The following is a 9,433-nucleotide window of genomic DNA, read 5'->3' on the forward strand; positions in this document are numbered from 1 at the left end:
ATATCTATATTAATTCATTAACACTAATATGAATGTGGAAAATGCTAAAATGACTTATATTGTGAAACGAAGAAAGTATGTTATAATTACCGGTTTAAAAGCTTATACTGAAAAATAAGCGATGATGAAATAACTCTAAAATTAAATTCTAAGATTTAAATTTTAGCTATATAGCTGATAAGCTAGCTAGCTAGTAGCTTCTTGCAGGATTTTTTTTTTCACTATGAATTTATACTAACAACAGCATTTAGATTATCATATATTTACCATATAGATCATGCAGAGACTGGATTAAATTCCATATTATCGATAATACTGAATAAGTGGCCAGTGCCAATGAATTAATATAACAACACGGTTTATGATCACCAATGCAAAGCTAGTGTACTTCAATTAATACTACTATTATATTACTACATATACTTTTTTAAAAAATATATATATTGATGAAAAAGTCAGAGCAGCATTTTGAGAATGTATGTATGTACATGAGTATATGCTTGGCGTGTAAACACACACTGCAGCCGAAAATGGAGGAGGCAGGCATGGCATGCCGAAATTTATGAGTTAGAGAGAGAGCTAGTAGCTAGAATCCAAGTGGTTGCTGAGACCTCCGGCAATCCATATGATCGATCAAGCTGAGCATGCAGCCGTATATATGTCTGCTTGATCGCCCCCATACATCTTACGTACATGACCGTTGCCGTATATATATATATATACATCGATAATATATATATATATTGTGTGGTACAATAATGCATGCATGCGTGACATGCCACCTCAACTCACTAACCGGGTAAAAACCTGGTAGCTTCACAAGGTGATGGACTAGAAGATCTGGGTTCGAAGCCTCACCCATTCTAATTATTTGATATTAGGTCTTTTCTAATATTTATAATTTTTTTTACTAACTGGATAAAAACGTAACATTATCTGGTTCTCGACATATCAGTGGAATTTTAGTCTTTTATATGAGATAGATCACTAGTAATGATTCAAGAATAGTACATTACGAGATGCACTTGATAGTACAATGGTAAGGAGTATGTGCAGTGGTAAGAGGTATGCAATTTCTATCCTAAGGTCTCGTGTTTAATTCTTAACATGCTCGTACGTTATTATCTATATGGTTATCCAGTTTTTGCTCGTATGATATTACATATATACGGTTATCCAAACATCGTCATCGCTGCCACGCTCATCGCAGCATAAGCATCATACAAAATCACATAAACCCTTCCAGTCACATTTTTCTCTAAATATCTCTGGGTACCATCTTAAAACCCATCATAAATTAAATAATCTTGTAGAATAAAGGGTGTACATACGTACACGCACCACAGTGGAGAAAATACGTAGTATATGTACGTGGTATTATATATGTATACATACGCTGCGCGTGACCCAGAGAGAGACAGGACCACATAATAACTACTTACGTTACGTACAAACAATCAACACATGTGGACGGTCGACGCCCATGCGCGTAACATTCAAAGTGAATTAATTTCTTTCCTTTTTTTACAACAAGTGAATTAATTTCTTACTTACTTGTTACGAAGTTATAGTAAAGGAAAAAGTCCAAATACTCCCTTAAACTTTGGATGGAAATCTATTTAGTACCCTGAATTAACTTTAAAACCTGACATCTAATCCCCTAAATTTTGTAAAACCGTTTATATTACCCCCTAAAGTGGTTTTGAATGGTGGTTTTGCATATTTTGGAAGCTTAAACGAACAACTTTGAATAACTATTATAACATATCTGTGTATCATCAGTTCTAAGTCATCAATTTATACTTATACAGTAATAGCATACAATATTTGTTTGAAGTGAGAGCTAACAAGTGATTAAAAAGAAAAAGATTTAAGTGGAGATTTATATATATATATATATATATATATATATATATATATATATATATATATATATATATATATATATATATATATATATATATATATATATATATATATATATATCTAATGTGTATGTCACGTGATCAAACTCATTCAAGTTATATACAAATTAGATAAAAACCACCTTAGGGGTAATATGAACAGTTGCAAAGTTTAGGGGGTTTGATGTCCCGTTTTAAAGTTTAGGGTGCTAGACAGACTTTTGTCCAAAGTTTATTTTTTTTGGGGGGGGGGGTGGTATTTGGACTTTTTCCTATAGTAAAGTACTCTATGATTTAAAATGTAAATGTTAATTACACCTTTTGTTATTAAAAAAAAGGTAGTAGTAACATTTATTTGATGGCACGAAATGGAAAGAAAATGCATGGAGTTCTGAAACAATTTACATTTATGAAAGACTTCGCCAAACTAAACAACTTCTACGCTTGCAAGGGATTCAAATTCTAGATTTGGTAATGGTAATTGCATTTACAATAAGTTTTCTTTAAGAGTAGGCGATATTTTATCGATATCGAGTGTGTGTGTGTGATGATTTTGTCAATCTTAATATGTAGCGACCAATCTTAAAAAGTGTTTATATAGGTAAGTGCACATGTGTATGTTTGCAGAGGTGGGTGTGCACTCATATATATTACCATCTACTCCTCCCTCTCATAAAAAATAAACCTAGTACGATATATAACACATCCTAGTATACTACGAATCTGGATAGAATGAATGTTTAGATTATTTGTAGTACTAGGATCGATATGTCACATTTCGTGCTAGGTTTTTGTTTGTTATGTACGGATGTCCATAATGTGTTTAATTAAAAAAACCTTCAGTGTAGAATCGTGCAGAATATACCTAATACACTCAAGACTACAAGAGTGAGCTAGTTTAGTGTTTTTGTTGTTCGATTTTTCTTGTGTGATTTGCGCTGGGTTGTATACTTGTAATTGTATACACTGGTAGAGAAATCGTTTTTACTCCCGGTTTGTAATCCTCTGTAGTCCCAGTTTTCCAATCGGGACTACGAATTTGGGACTAAATAAGATCGCTATCTTTAGTCCCGGTTCAAATACCCAGGACTAAAAATTGATATAATACCAACCGGGACTAAAGAGGGCAGCGGCAGTCCCGATTAGTTTCTTTTTTTTTCTTTCATTGTTTTTATTGCTACTTACTACTTAATCCCTAACTGATTTTCTCCCAAATCGAGTGGGATGCATATCCCCAAATCAAACGCCAAATCAAAGTAACATCCCAAACACCACAAATCAAATACATCACAGATTATACATCTCAGATCCATGCAATGAATCACGGATTCTCAAAAAAAGAAATTATACATCACAATCCATACAATGAATCACAAATTCTTCAAAAAAAAGGGACAAATATCCCCGCCGCCGCCCTCCCATCCGCCTGCCACCGCCATCCCATCTGCGCCGGCCGCCGCCGCACGGCCCTCCGCGCCGCCTCGCAGGCCGCTGCCCAGCCGGCCCACCCTCCTCATGCGCTCGCTTAGCCGTGAACTGTGAAGGAAGAAAGAGATAAGGCTGTGAACCGTGTGAAGGAAGGAAAGAGATAAGTTAGAGAGAAAATTAAGATAGAGGAGTTTGTGTGGACGGGAGAAGAGGATAAGTACTAGAGATTATATAGTGTGTTTTGATCTTTAGTCCCGGTTAGTAACACCAACTGAGACTAAAGTTATAATACAAACTGGAACTAACGATCCGAACTTTAATCCCGGTTAGAGTTACCAATCGGGACTAAAGATCCCGAAGGGCCCTGACAGCCCCTGACAGCATGTGAACCGGGACTAAAGATCACATAGTCCGTTCTGCTTATAAACCGGGACTAAAAATCATCTTTAGTCCCGGTTTTTATTGCAATCAGGAATATTGTAGTTTTTGTCGACCGGACAAAGATGATTTCTCCAGTACAGTGATATATATGGCTGGGTTGACACTCTCGGCTCGAAGTCGATCAATAATTTGTATATTCATGTATACATATATATACAAATATATAAAAAGAGAGATCGAGACAGAGACATGTATATATGACAGCGAACATGTAGGCTCGACAATATTAACAATAAACGAGGATCATATCAGATCTGACTAGCTAAGGGAAAGATACAAACATCCTAGTTCCATAGGGCCCCACCGTGCCAATGTGGGCCCATCTTGATCACACTGTAACACATACTCCATATACTAGTTTATGGCACTTTTTGCCAGATGCTGGGCTAGCTCCATCGTCTCGATCGTCCATGTTTGCAACTCCATATACTAATTTATATATGCAGGCATGCAGCTAAGTTCACCCTACCTAAAAATACCTTTTTCTCTTTTTTTTTTGACAAATTAGCCTTTTTTAAAAATTTATTTTGAAACTAGACCGTGCAAAAAAAAATTTTATCCAAAAATAAAATGAGCACAATACCATAGCAGTCAAGCGGTTGGTGCTGACCCCTACCATCGTGGCGGCCGAGCCGATCCCCACCGACGTTCGTGACAGGGGTCTCAGCACCATCTTGTTTGAACAAGCACAAACACAGTACCGTTAGGCTTCTCTTGCATGCACGACACATGTAGCTTGTCTCGATACCTTATCGTGCCTTCTTTTCTTATCCACCTCTTCTAAAATATTCCTCTATACTAATAAAATTAACTAGATAATTGACGTGCATTTAGACTATTACATTTATTACATTAATTGACCAGATGTACAGGGGTAATTAACCACAAGTGCTAATTTTCTTTACCAATTGAATATATATCATGATTAACTTTAAAGTATAGGTATATATGTTTCTAATTATTTTTTATTTAGTATATATAATACTTCGCAGAGACGATAAAACGGTGTACTTTCTTAGTCTTAAAATAAGTTCAAACACATAGTATAGGAGGTTAACTTATTTTGGAAAAGGGAGAGTATATATATGAATAATCCATGCGGATGCAGTTGAGCAAGATCTGTACCGTCAATTCGTACCTATGAAAATAATCTTAATTTATATATTTCTCGATCTATCGTTCCGGCCTGTGCGTTGTGTACAGATGCAAATAAACATGTCCGGCATTGGCACTGATGGTGACTGCTCAACGGTGCACGGCACCGCTCGTATATACACAGCTCGCTCCGTAAAAAAAAAGAAGACAATTTCTAAGGATTAATTAATCTGGATAAACATTCATTCAGGTTCGTTCTTAGAAGATGGTTTCTTTTTTTACCGAGGGTGTAGTTACTTGTGTGTATATGCATCACTACTGAAAAACCTTTATTGGTGCCAGTTAGAAACAGGCTATAGGTGTCGGTTTCCGAGCTGGAACTAATTTAGGAGAACCAATACCTAATATGATAGGTACCGGTTTAATAAAATTATACCGGTACATATAAGCGTGCTCCATAGTGATTGGATGAACTATATATAGGTGTCAGTTTTTTTAATAACGGAGACCTAAAATATTGGTGCTGGTTTTATCTCGTAACCGGTACTTGTAACTGATAATAGGTGCCGGTTTAATCTGAACCGATATCCTTATGCCAGTATCTATTTAATTTGGTTTCTGTAGTGGTGTATGTATATTATATAAGTATATTACATGAAAAGCGACATGCTTCGTCAATAATGGAATTAATGATGTGGACTATACTTGCATTGCATTGCTACTGCTTACTTGTATTCGGGGAACATATACATACAAAGCTTGGGCATTATTAGATAGCTATTGCATGCCGTACATTACACTGTTCTTAGATCGATCAATCGCCATCGGTATTGCTATTTGACAGTGCCGGATCAAACTCTAGCTAGCTGACAACGCCAATTAATTGACAGCTGATCACCAGCGTTAGCTTTAGAGATCCATGTTCCAAAACTATGAGTGAGGGTTAAATATAGGGGAATGGTAGTTGACCGAAAATCCAATCCCTAATTATATGAATTTTTAACTGTTGGATCTTCTTTGAGATTCGGCGCCACCACTTAACCCTAACTCCTCGTCCTTCTTCCTTACTCCTGCTTTCATGTGCCGCCACCTGTCAATTCAACACCGTCTCTGATCCACCGATTCCTCGTACTCCTTTGCTGCCACCATCCCATCACGTTGCTGTTCGACAGGGCTCAATGGCATCGGTAAGGCCCATCGTACCATCCCCCTGCCTCTCCCTCACCTCATCCTTAAGTCATTGGTAGCGAGGTGCCAACGCCCCCACCGTCTTTCCCATCACTGGTGGCTCCCCATCGTTGGATCCGCCACCACCATCCATCGCCTCCTAACCACTCCCTCCGCTTTGCCCCTGCCGATAACATTGGCCCACCGCCCCACTGGCGACCCTGCAGCTTTGCAGTGTTGTGGTTGTCTCGCTAATCACCAATTCCACTGACCAATGCCAGGACGCCGCCTACCATAGCCATCCCTCTAAGGTCAGTGAACTCCTCCCTCCTCCCCCTTCCCCTCACCCTCCCTCACCCCATCCACCTGGCCACCTCCTACTCCTATCTCAACCTAGGACCCTAACTGGTTGGGTCGTCGCTATCTCACCAGAGTGGCCGCCATCTTGCTGGAGCTAAAGGATTGAAGCATGAATCGTCACACTGATCCAACAGTGGAGGATTCAACAGAAATATATAACAAACATCTGTCAAATGAAGGTTAGCAACATAATCTACAAATATATATGCATCAGTGAAGCCACATTCTACAATATACCATCGACAAAAAAAACATCTATTATATTATTAAATGGATAGAAAAAGGAGTCTCCACGTTCGCTCTCATGGCATAGAAATTCTCATATTAATCGGAGAAAAAGAAAAAGCAGAGTCCATATAGAAATACAATTTAGAAATAGCTGAAATTCGGAATTAAAAAATAAGGAATATTAGAAGAGGAGACTAGAGTCCATATAGAAATATAATTTAGAAATAGTTGAAACTCGAATTAAAAAATAAGAAATATTAGAAGAGGAGACTAGAGTCCATATAGAAATACAATTTAGAAATAGTTGAAACTCAGAATTAAAAAAAAAGGAATATTAGAAGAGGAGACTAGAGTCCATATAGAGATACAATTAGGGAATAACTGAAATTCGGAATTAAAAATAAGGAATATTAGAAGTAGAGTATAGAGTCCATATACAAATACAATCATGAAATAACTGAAATTCGGAATTAAAAATAAGAAATATTAGAAGTAGAGTATAGAGTCCATATAGAAGTACAATTAAGAAAAAAAATAGAAATTCGGAATTAAAAAATAAGGAATATTAGAAGTAGAGTATAGAGTCCATATAGGAATTTAAAACTAACTAAAATTAAAATTAAAAGTAGAGTTTTGAGTTCGTATAAAAATACAATTTACAAATAACTAAAATTCGAAATTAAGAAAAATATGGGAAGAAGAGTTAAAGGTCAATATAGGAATACAATGAAGTAACTGTAATTCGAAATTAAAAATTAAAGAATATTGAGAGATGAGTTTAGAGTCCACATAGAAATACAATTAGAAATAATAAAAATTCAAAAATAAAAATAAATAATATTGGAAGAAGAGCCTAGAGTCTATATAGAAATACAATTTACAGAAAATTCGGAATTAAAAAAAGAAATATTAAAAGACGAGTCTAGAGTCCATATAGGAATATATATAATTTACAAATAACTAAAATTTGATATTAAAAATAATTAATAACTAACACGTATATAAAATGCAATATGAGTATTACACATTTGTAGTTTCGTAAAGTTATTGCAAAATTTAAAATTATGATGTCATTTTAATATATTTGAATAATATAATGAGAAAACATATCTTTACCTATTATAAAAGTTTAAGATGTTTTTGCCAATATTTTGGTACGTCATCTGTATTTGAGTAGGTTTTAATATTTTTTTCAGTTTTAATCTCTACTACTGAAAAAAGCTGAAAAAAACGGAAAAAACCGACTGTACAAAAATATAAAAGTCGTCGATCGTAAAAAAAATAAAGAAAGCCACGCGAAAAAAAAACTGTCGTCTAAAAAACGGTGTAGAAAAAAGACCGTAAAAATTACCAGAGAAAAAAAACATTATAAAACAGCAAAAAAAGTCCCTCTCTTTTATCCGCCTTTTTTTCTTTTTTTTTCCGCTTTTCTTTTTTTCCCATCCGCTTTTTTTGTCCTTATATTTTATTCGCAATTTTTGTCATGAGAAAGGGTCTGTGCACATTGTGAGGATTCTTTTTTTTATCTACCCGATTTTTTCGTCGTCAGGCCGAACTCTAGCACCACCGCCACATCGATTGGCTTTCTCATGCTTTCCCTCCTCCAATTGATTGAAAAATCAGTTCTCCACTACTCCATCATCATTTTCCCCATAATTTTTTCTTTTAGTTCTGCTTTAATTTACCAGATTCAATCTCTATATTTAGAAGTCACCATTTATATCCTAGAGTTTTATGGATTCGTTGTGGTTTTGATAAAAACGGAAAGAAAAGATCGAGTGAATAAGAGCACTCAACCAATTTTAGGAGATTGAGAAAGATTGGATCGTATTTGATGGGGAGTATTGGTTCTGGCATCATACTACACGGTACTGTCTTCGAGGTTGAAGACGGCAGTCGACTATACGAGCTAGGCCTATAGCTCTACTTGTGGTCTAGGTTTAAAAGAAGTAAGCCAAGTAGAGAGAAGTAGCGGGTTGGGCCAAGACTGAATAGGAAGGAAGAAAATAAGTTTTTATCCAAAACCAAAAGGTACAATGTATATCAATCCAAAAATGGTTTTACCCGTTGCAACGCACGGGCATTTTTTCTAGTATGCTATTATATGAAAGAAAATATAATGATGCTAGCTGCGCAATCTGTGCGGACCACCATGCTAGTTTCTATAATAATATGCCATTATGCACATATGCTTCAAATTGATTAATGAAGATTACAAAAGGATTACACGCTAATATATTAGTGAAGATTATTAAATAACTTGCATTTAACTACATGGCCTGCAGATTGTAAGGTGCAGTGGCGAAGATATAGCGGCGTCGTTGAGCCCAGTTGACGAAGAGATTGATAAATTTTACATGTGTTACTGAGAACAAGATAGTGGAAATGTCGACGACGATAGAGCTCGAGTGGCCACCTGACTGTTAAAGTGCATTTAGTCTGTTCCAACCACACGCATAAGGCCATATATATATGTATTCTCCCAAAAATAGAATTAAAGACTTGCAAACCGGGAGTAAAAGATGCAGGGATTGAAGTAGCATCATCGATGGATCGGATACGAAATGCAGTAGTGTCCAGCTGAAGGGCATGATTATATGATGGTGCATGCATGCATTCGTGTCAGTGCCCCCCAGCCCGGCCACCGGCCATAGAGATCCTGTCGATCGAGCTCATCGAGATAACCTTTTCTATTCGGATTCAGCTGCCTACAATAGAGATGCCTTTCCTTCCACCAGAATTCGAAATTTCCATGATCGCCAATCAATTATTCCTCATTTCTCTTAATTAATTTAATTTCTTCTCTTCGA

The sequence above is a fragment of the Oryza sativa genome, chromosome 8, assembly GCF_034140825.1.
Source record: "Oryza sativa Japonica Group chromosome 8, ASM3414082v1".
Taxonomy (NCBI): domain Eukaryota; kingdom Viridiplantae; phylum Streptophyta; class Magnoliopsida; order Poales; family Poaceae; genus Oryza; species Oryza sativa.